We start from the raw sequence: 11,104 nt of genomic DNA, 5'->3' as shown, positions 1-11,104 counted from the left end.
CGTCTAACCATATATGCAGTTCATATAAAGCTGTTTAGCAAATGGTTCAAATGGCTCTGAGTACTATGGGACTTAACATCTGAGGTGATCAGTCCCCTAGAACTTAGAACTACTTAAACCTAACTAACCTAACGACATCACACACATCCATTCCCGAGGCAGGATTCGAACCTGCGACCGTAGCGGTCGCGCGGTTCCAGACTGAAGCGCCTAGAACCGCTCGGCCACATCGGCCGGCCAGCTATTTACCGTCGAACAATATATACTGGTGTCCAAAATCAAAGCAACAAATGGAAATTTTGCAAGGTTGCTTTTATTTTGTCACAAAACAGTATAAACAGGTGACAGTAGAGTGGAAACAGGACAAAGAACTCACAATGTAAGCAACTGCAATATGGCATAACGGTAGACAAAAAACGTTCTTCGTTTTTTCCAAGTTAACGAATTTGCACACACATTCCGACAACTGGCTAATGTCCTCAGTACGAGATGCGCCCCGTCATCAGTCTCATGTTGAAGCAGTAACGCCCGTTCTTTCTGCAGAGCTGCTTGCAGTCTTGACGAGTTGTTGGTGGATGTTGACGTGATGCAAGCCATCTCCCTAGGTCATCCAAGACATGATTTATGGATTCAAATCGGGAGAACGAGCAGGCCAAGCCATGCGTGCAATATACTACGTTTCTAAGAAAACATGAACCACCCGTGCTCTATGTCGAGCACCTGGAAACAACCGCAAATGAGGTCCCAAAATCTCGTAAGGATACTTGACAGCAGTTAAACCTTGCCGATTCTCCCGTACAATTTCATGAATGGAGGTTCGTGTGGTAAACATAATCCCTGCCCACACGATTAGGGATCCTTCTCGATATCGGTCTCTTTCCACAATGTTTGGGTCCCGAAATCGTGTTCCACGTGCCCTCTAGATGCGAATCCGTCGAGAATCACTCTCCAGACCAAATCGGGATTCATCTGTGGAAAGAACGTTGATCTACTGTTCGATCGTCCAGGTGGCATGTTGACGATTTCACTCTACACGATCCCTAATGTGAAGACATATCAGATATAGACATACAGCAGCTGTCCGACAATAAAGGCCACTCTGACGAAGCCTTCCGCACACCGTTTGCTTCAATACAACACGTCCAATGCATGCAGCGAGCTACAAGACAATTGCCATGCAGTAATAAAGCGGTACTGTCGTGCCCTTACAGCCGCATGACGGCCCTTTCTTCTGAAGTTACACGTGGTCGGCCCTGCCCTAGTCTTCGGTGTATAGTTTCTGTCTATATAAACTGTCGCCACATCCGAGAAACAATAGAACGCTTCACACTAAGCCATCGGGCCACATCGGTTTGCGACTGTCCTGTTTCCGTTCTTCCTACGGCCCTCCACAGCAGAAAGTCTGCTGGTCATCTTCTCTGAGCCATACTGCACCTCTGTGACTGTGTATACAGTGATTGTGGTTGTGGGACTACCCGCCAAACACTACCTCGTTTCATAGGTGCCCTGACGTCATCGTTGGCTTCGTTGTCCGTTGACCGGAATGCCATCTTCCGTGCAGAACGAGATCGTACGGACATCTGGTTGACAGTTTGTAAGATTACATCGTGAATTAGACACAGGACGGGGAAATGACGGTTTGTTGCTTTAATTTTGGACACCAGTGTATCTGGAGTTTGCGTATTCTCTGACCGCAAGCTCGGTTCTAGTGTTCAATATAACTGCTGCAACTTCAGTCCCTGAGCTGCCTCGGAATATGGCCAGAGGGTGTACGGCCGAAGTATCAGTTCAAGGAACGGCGTTTCTGTGGATGCACGCCAGTGATTTGGTGGATTGTTGTAGACAGTGTTTGGGAACAAGTTTATAAGACGAATATCAACATAAATAAAATAAGGGTAATGCATTGTATTCGAATTAAATGCGTTGACGCTGAGGGAATTAGATTAGAAAATGAGAAATTAAATGTAGTTCATGATTTTCGCTGTCAGAGAAGAAAAACAACTGATGATGACCGAAGTAGAGAGGGTATAAAATACAAACTTTCAATAGTAAGAACAACTTTTATGAAGAATAGAAATTTGCCAACATCATATACCAAGTTTGTGTAAGGACTATAAAGTCTTACCTGAATTTTTTTTGTGGATTGTACGAAAGTAAAACGTGGGCAATAACAAGTACAAGTGAGAGGAGAATAAAATCTTTTGAAATGTGGTGCTACAGATAATGCTTGACTTAGATGGGTAGCCTGAGTAACCGACGAAGAGGCACTGCATTGAGTTGGGGGGAAAAGGAGCTTCATGACACAACTCGATTAAAATTAGCTGATACGACACCACATGGGGCATCAAGGAATAGTTAATTTGGTGATGACGGGTCTATTTGGGGGCGGGGGGGGGGCGGCGGAGAAGGGATAGCGGGGTAGTTAAGAACTGTAGAGGTATACCAAGACTTGAGTACAGTATGCAGATTCTGACGGATATAGAGTGCAGTGGCTATGCAGCGATAGAGACTTTGTACAACATACCCTAGGGTGGACAGCTGCAACAGGCCAGTCTTCGGACTTGCGGCCGCAACAAGAGCACTCATACTCAAACAGATCACACACTTATTGGGAGTTTCTGATCGAGACCGATGAAAAAATGGATTTCTTACATAATTTGCATCGCTGAAGTGTATATATTATGCCTGCAAATGGACTTTTTGATTGTGAAAGTAGTTTAGAAGTTACAGCGAATGGAACGGAACCGTGCGTTGACTGAAATGTAGGCAGCTGTAGGCGGTCGATGATTCAAGGAAAGATTTGACTAGCATACGAATTTCTGTCCATTGAGAATTTGCTTAAAAAAAATGTACCGGTGCCAGTACTCGAAATGACAACGAGAGCTTCAACGCGTGTATCTGGAAATGGTAGCGAAACCTCATCATTGTGGGGTAAAAACTGTAGAAATAGCAGCATATATAGCTTCAGGTATATTCAGTGAAGGTTATTCATCTGCCCTGAAGACTATGAACGTGTTAGGAGTCGCCACAGGGACGAAGAGCAAAAGCTTCTCGGAGTTATCTGACCTTAAACGTGTGGCTGACGCGGAGCAAGGAATTTCTCAGTATGTTAAAAGTGCCAGGATTGAAAAAATACAGCACAAAATTCAGAACCAGAGCATGTTTGACGAAGAGAAAGGACGCCTCTATATGACCCTCGGATCGCACATTAATCATAAGTTTTGAAACAATATTTTTTTAACTCCAAACTTGAAACGCTTTTTCCTCGAAACATTTTTCAGAGGGCGAAGCACTCTAGAGCCTCGACGGATTAACTGATTCATTTAATTTTTTTAATGAAAGATAATTAAATTTAGGGGGCCTTACCGAGAGCTTTTTTGTATTCGAATTTTAAATATTTTTTAAACATTTGTCAAGAAATTGACATGTTTTTCATACAGCTGCCATTTCTTTCTAGGAATTTTTCAAACCCCAATCGCCATACCTCTCAAAACTATTCTAATTTAAGAATTTTCTATTTTTATAGGTTTCAGAAACTGCCATGAGTCTGTACAAGGCTCAGCGCCAACGAGGACGTGCCGTGGGGCGCATACTTTGACAAGGCCTATAGCCTCCATTTTTAATTCGTTGTGGGGTGAAATATTTTTTTCATATAAGAATGTATGTACAATAAAGTGGTAAACCTCGAATTAAATCAAACAATCCTTACATGAACAAAATTCTAAACGTCACCCACTTTTCGTGCCTGTCGATCAGAACCGACCCTTTACTGTTTTTCTTACTAATTTCTTTTCGGATCCGCAGATGATGGTCATGTGTCTCTTAAGTACGCCCATTTATTTGTTTGTGTCTTGAGAATGGAAACAAGACTAGCGTTTCCCTGGAGGCTCGCGCGAAGCAGACTAAACACCACAGCCAGACTCGTCAGCGGTCTGTAATATTGCACGCGTATTCTTCCCGGCAGTATTTCCCTCCCTATCGCGCAGTCTAACACTCCCCACTTAAAGCTGTACAAGCGGCAAATAAACATAAAATACGGAGTGACTACGTCCTTGGAATACTTGTAAATTGTAATAACAACTCCATGACGACGGCAAGAATTTCTCATTACGTGTTTATACACAGAGAAAAAAGAATGTTCTTTCAATCAAGATAGGGCCAATAATAATCCTCAGTTGTTTAACCAATAAACTAAGAGTTAGAAGTGAACAGTTGTTACACAAGATAGCCGAAGCATTTCACGGATGTAGAGACTGCCACGACAAACAGCGGTGCAGTTATTAAATACTAACATAGAAATGAGAAACAAGTTATGGAAAAAGTAAGTATGGAAATAAAATACAAAGTTTTGAGGTAAAGAGGAAACTGGATGCTATCGGAATGCTTTGCTACACAGATACGTTAAGAAGTAAGAGGACAAGTGAGATACGAATGTAAGAGGCCTTGGAAATAAATGGGAGAAGAGGGAGGTCGACGGCAAAAATCCACGATAACACGAAACAAGTTTGAGCGACATGTGCAACGCCAGCAGGAATAGTTGTGACGTCGCGTGGGCCTTGGAGCGCTTTTTTGTGGTTGCCTCTGTTTCCGCTTAAACGAGAACACTAGAAGACACTGACCACCGTCTGTGTGGTCTTGTGACAGGTGGTAAGCAATGAAGGATTCGGCATTAGATAGTACTAGCAGAACTGAGACGACCATTGTCTCTGAAGAAACAGTACGAGTAAGATACGCTTAATGTCTTCTACTGACACGGCTGGCAGCCGTGAGGGAGGGACGGTGAGGAGAAACACGCACTGTATCGTTGTAAGAGATACAGAGGCGAGCGACTGTTCAAATGGTTCAAGTGGCTCTGAGCACTATGGGACTTAACATCTGAGGTCATCAGTCCCCTGGAACTTAGAACTACTTAAACCTAACTAACCTAAGGACATCACACACACCCATGCCCGAGGGAGGATTCGAATCTCCGGCGGGAGGGGCCCGAAATTAAAAATTAAAATAGCTTTTCCAAGCTTCGTCATTGTATGCTTAAGTATATTAATGTTAACATTATAAAGCTCCGAATGATCAGATGAATATGTGTAGTGTAACGACGTAAGTTTCTTATAAATGATTTTCTTTCGACATATGACCATGTGTAGACTTCGTCACCTACGTCAGTTACAACCCACTTCAAAATTATTTATATTATTTTTAAATTGTCTCAGAATGGTTCTTGAACGAAACTGTAAAACATCGTTTGAGTCGTATGCGCAGAATTACGTCACTTGGGCCAATTGGTTTTCGTAAACTTTTTCAATTTTTAGATGTCGTTTGTTTCTCCTCAGAAATTATATTGATACGTTATCTGATTTAATCGATATTAGAACCACACATTGAATAAACTTTTGAGACTCAAAGTTGCGATGAACGCTGTCAAAATTCAATAATCTTGTCAAATATATTATTAACTCATTCACATAATTCTTCATAAATAAATCCTCAGAACACGTATTTCAACTTTAGTAGCATCCACTAGTTTATTATCTTCCTACATACAGACTTGAACCTGAGCCTTGATGAGACAAAAGTAACATTTTCAATAAGATTAAACTTCCTATGATATCATTGTTGTACAAAACATTACAAATTTTCATTTATTTTATTTTTTAGAAGCACGACGCAACAACTCGGTTCCAGGATCTTCTCTTGCTCTTTGGCTGTCGACCCGCGACGTATAGTGGCCAGCAATTTTTTCTCTGGTCCCGGCAGCGAAGATGCTGTCTCCGTTCTTTGCGCCGCCCTCTCCGTACATGAAACATAAAAAAAATATAAAATCTTTAGACAATTCACAACCATTACAAAATATTACAAAAATACATAAACAAAACTAAATTAAACTTATATTCACCTGCAAACTGGCTGACACTGGTGGATGGGTGACGCTTCAATTTCGCGTCCCACTACATATGCTAGGGAAAATATACGATTTTAAGAAAAAATCCTACCCCCATGAACCATGGACCTTGCCGTTGGTGGGGAGGCTTGCGTGCCTCAGCGATACAGATGGCCGTACCGCAGGTGCAACCACAACGGAGGGGTATCTGTTGAGAGGCCAGACAAACACGTGGTTCCTGAAGATGGGCAGCAGCCTTTTCAGTAGTCGCAGGGGCAACAGTCTGGATGATTGACTGATCTGGCCTTGCAACACTAACCAAAACGGCCTTGCTGTGCTGGTACTGCGAACGGCTGAAAGCAAGGGGAAACTACAGCCGTAATTTTTCCCGAGGGCATGCAGTTTACTGTATGGTTAAATGATGATGGCGTCCTCTTGGGTAAAATATTCCGGAGGTAAAAGAGTCCCACATTCGGATCTCCGGGCGGGGACTACTCAAGAGGACGTCGTTATCAGGAGAAATAAAACTGGTGTTCTACGGATCGGAGCGTGGAATGTCAGATCCCTTAATCGGGTAGATAGGTTAGAAAATTTAAAAAGGGAAATGAATAGGTTAAAGTTAGATATAGTGGGAATTAGTGAAGTTCGGTGGCAGGAGGAACAAGGCTTTTGGTCGGGTGAATACAGGGTTATAAATACAAAATCAAATAGGGTTAATGCAGGAGTAGGTTTAATAATGAATAAAAAAATAGAAGTACGGGTAAGCTACAACAAACAGTATAGTGAACGCATTATTGTGGCCAAGATAGACACGAAGCCCACGCCTACTACAGTAGTATAAGTTTATATGCCAACTAGCTCTGCAGATGATGAAGAAATTGATGAAATGTATGATGAGATAATAGAAATTATTCAGGTAGTGAAGGGAGGCTAAAATTTAATAGTCATGGGTGACTGGAATTCGAGAGTAGGAAAAGGGAGAGAAGGAAACATAGTGGGTAAATATGGATTGGGGGAGAGAAATGAAAGAGGAAGCCGTCTGGTAGAATTTTGCACAGAGCATAACTTAATCATAGCTAACACTTGGTTCAAGAATCATAAAAGAAGGTTGTATACATGGAAGAAACCTGGAGATACTAGAAGGTATCAGATAGATTATATAATGGTAAGACCGATTTAGAACCAGGTTTTAAATTGTAATACATTTCCGGGGCAGATGTGGATTCTGACCACAATTAATTGGTTATGAACTGTAGATTAAAACTGAAGAAACTGCAAAAAGGTGGGAATTTATGGAGATGGGACCTGGATAAACTGACTAAACCAGAGGTTGTACAGAGTTTCAGGGAGAGCATATGGGAACAATTGACAGGTATGGGGGAAAGAAATACAGTAGAAGAAGAATGGGTAGCTTTGAGGGATGAAGTAGTGAAGGCATCAGAGGATCAAGTAGGTAAAAGACGAGGGCTAGTAGAAATCCTTGGGAAACAGAAGAAATATTTAATTGATGAAAGGAGAAAATATAAAAACGCAGTAAATGAAGCAGGCAAAAAGGAATACAAAGGACTCCATAATGAGATCGACAGGAAGTGCAAAATGGCTAAGTAGGGATGGCTAGAGGACAAATGTAAGGATGTAGAGGCTTATCTCACTAGGGGTAAGATAGATACTGCCTACAGGAAAATTAGAGAGACCTTTGGAGAAAAGAGAGCCACTTGTATGAATATCAAGAGCTCAGATGGAAACCCAGTTCTAAGCAAAGAAGGGAAAGCAGAAAGGTGGAAGGAGTATATAGAGGGTCTATACAAGGGCGATGTACTTGAGGACAATATTATGGAAATGGAAGAGGATGTAGATGAAGATGAAATGGGAGATATGATAATGCGTGAAGAGTTTGACAGAGTACTGAAAGACCTGAGTCGAAACAAGGCCCCGGGAGTAGAAAACATTCCATTGGAACTACTGACGGCCTTGGGAGAGCCAGTCCTGACAAAACTCTACCATCTGGTGAGCAAGATGTATGAGACAGGCGAAATACCTCAGACTTCAAGAAGAATATAATAATTCCAATCCCAAAGAAAGCAGGTGTTGACAGATGTGAAAATTACCGAACTATCAGTTTAATAAGTCACAGCTGCAAAATACTAACGCGAATTCTTTACAGACGACTGGAAAAACTGGTAGAAGCCGATCTCGGCGAAGATCAGTTTGGATTCCGCAGAAATGTTGGAACACGTGAGGCAATACTGACCCTACGATTTATCTTAGAAAATAGATTAAGGAAAGGCAAACCAACGTTTGTAGCATTTGTAGACTTAGAGAAAGCTTTTGACAATGTTGACTGGAATACTCTCTTTCAAATTCTGAAGGTGGCAGGGGTAAAATACAGGGAGCGAAAGGCTATTTACAATTTGTACAGAAAGCAGATGGCAGTTATAAGAGTCAAGGGGCATGAAAGGGAAGCAGTGGCTGAGAAGGGAGCGAGACAGGGTTGTAGCCTCTTCCCGATGTTATTCAATCTATATATTGAGCAAGCAGTAAAGGAAACAAAAGAAAAATTCGGAGTAGGTATTGAAGTCCATGGAGAAGAAATAAAAACTTTGAGGTTCACCGATAACATTGTAATTCTGTCAGAGACAGCAAAGGACTTGCATGAACAGTTGAACGGAATGGACAGTGTCTTGAAAGGAGAATGTAAGATGAACATCGACAAAAGCAAAACGAGGATAATGGAATGTAGTCGAATTAAGTCTGGTGATGCTGAGGGAATTAGATTAGGAAATAAGACACTTAAAGTAGTAAAGGAGTTTTGCTATTTGGGGAGCAAAATAACTGATGATGGTCGAAGTAGAGAGGATATGAAATGTAGACTGGAAATGGCAAGGAAAGCGTTTCTGAAGAAGAGAAATTTGTTAACATCGAGTATAGGTTTAAGTGTCAGGAAGTCGTTTCTGAAAGTATTTGTATGGAGTGTAGCCATGTATGGAAGTGAAACATGGACGAAAAATAGTTTAGACAAGAAGAGAATAGAAGCTTTCGAAATGTGGTGCTACAGAAGAATGCTGAGGATTAGATGGGTAGATCACGTAACTAATGAGGAGGTATTGAATAGAATTGGGGAGAAGAGGAGTTTGTGGCACAACTTGACAAGAAGAAGGGGCCGGTTGGTAGGACATGTTCTGAGGCATCAAGGGATCACCAATTTAGCATTGGAGGGCAGCGTGGAGGGTAAAAATCGTAGAGGGAGACCAAGAGATGAATACACTAAGCAGATTCCGAAGGATGTAGGTTGCAGTAAGTACTGGGAGATGAAGACGCTTGCACAGGATAGAGTAGCATGGAGAGCTGCATCAAACCAGTCTCAGGACTGAAGACAACAACAACAAAGAAAAAATAAGTAGCGCTAAATAACAAAGCTAGAAAACTAAAAGTTGGTCAGAATATGGCAATGTACGTCACAATTGAAAGTTACAGGCCTCAACTTTGGTCAAAATCGTTTCTGCGAGAAATTGAAGGCGCCTAATATAACTCAGAATGATGAAAATCCGTATGTAGCCTCATTTTCATATAAAAACATTAACTATGTGACACCAGTAATTTACCTGTATTAATTTTCAAGCTCTTTAGTAGAAACTAAATTTGGAACGAAAACGTCCTCATTCATGATAGATTAAGTATCATTTATATTCATAATAGAAAGTTTTATTTAAAGTACTAGATTACAGTCATGTGTTAATACAGCTGTACCAAGTTTCAAGAGGGTACTGCGATTAACTACAGTTACAAGGAATCCTAAATAGACAGTTCAGTGGTAATGTTCTACTGTCAGTTCCGTTTAACTGCAGTCGAGCTAAAACGTATCAGTAACTAAAGGAAACTTTATCTTTATTTATACAAAAATGAAGAAGATTGTAAACTGTAAAGCGGCAGGGATATTAATACGTGTCCGAGAAAGGGGCCATTTAGGTATGCTCTTTGTGCCCAGGGCGGTTGACAGCAAGTATTCCATATGGCGGTGCGCTGCACCTATATGTAAATACGGCCAGAGAGGCAGTGAAAATACACTTCCTACCGAGATATCAATCTGTTTGCGTCAGTAAAACGCCTGCGTCGTAAGGCCTCGGGTGACGTCAGAGATGGGCGTACTTGAATTTGTTTTCCGTAAAAGTAGGAAAGACTGTACACCGTCATGGATCGCTGAGATTTCATGGAAGTTACTGTTTGTCTGCCGCCCCCGATGTTAACAAAACTGTGTGGCAAGTGGAGAGATTATTTTCACTTTTAAGGCGAGCAACTAACTTTTTGTGATAGAAGTCAGGGCGATAGACCATTTTACTTGGAATTTCCTGTAGTGGCGGCTTCTGAACTGTTGATAGTGCTGTTTCGACAGGGACGCTACTATTATTATTTTTATTGTTAGGGATATTATTATATTTTGTGCGTGTGGACTTTTAAACAATATAACAATCAGTTACAAATCAAAGCTTTTATTTCTAGTCATAGTTCCTGATCCCACCGAGTAATTAGCAAGTAATACGTAACATTTTCTTCTAGAGAGCACAAAGAGTAATATGGACTTGCACACTGCAAATTATGATGAGTATGTTCCCATCGCTTTCTGGCTGACCGCACTAATAGTTTTCAGGCTCTGGTAAACAGAGAAGGTAGGTGTAAAGCGCGCACAGACAGTTTAAGTGTCATGTAACAGAGCACCGACAATTTTGATTATTTACCTCCCTCCCCATAACGTCGTACACAAGTAGCAGAAGGCAAGAGTCCAAAGTCGAATTACAGATGAAGTGTGTTATATGCACCAAATAGTTACAATCGACGTAATTACTATTAAATAGTAAGTGGTAGGGTTCGTGCACTTAACTTAGAATCCACTTAGCAGCTAATAAATACACGACACCCTCCGTTGCCAAATTTACCTTTATTGTAATTAACGTGGAAGCCATAAAAACAGCAAACATGGAGGCAAAATGTACGCACCTAAAAGCTACTTAAAAAAGGGATAAAATCACTTAAATTTGTTTCCACAAGAGGAGAATACAACATCTCAATTCGGACTTCGCTAACACTTATATTTTACTGACATTAAATATAACAAGATAAATAATCATACATGTGACGAGAACAAATGAATAACACTATCAATTTTTACAGATGAGAATACGACTATATTCACGAGGGTTCGCACCCAGGCAAGAGAGATACTTCAACATA

This window comes from Schistocerca cancellata, chromosome 8 (genome assembly GCF_023864275.1).
Source record: "Schistocerca cancellata isolate TAMUIC-IGC-003103 chromosome 8, iqSchCanc2.1, whole genome shotgun sequence".
NCBI lineage: Eukaryota > Metazoa > Arthropoda > Insecta > Orthoptera > Acrididae > Schistocerca > Schistocerca cancellata.
The sequence above is the reverse complement of the archived record's forward strand: the minus strand, read 5'-3'. Positions refer to the sequence as shown.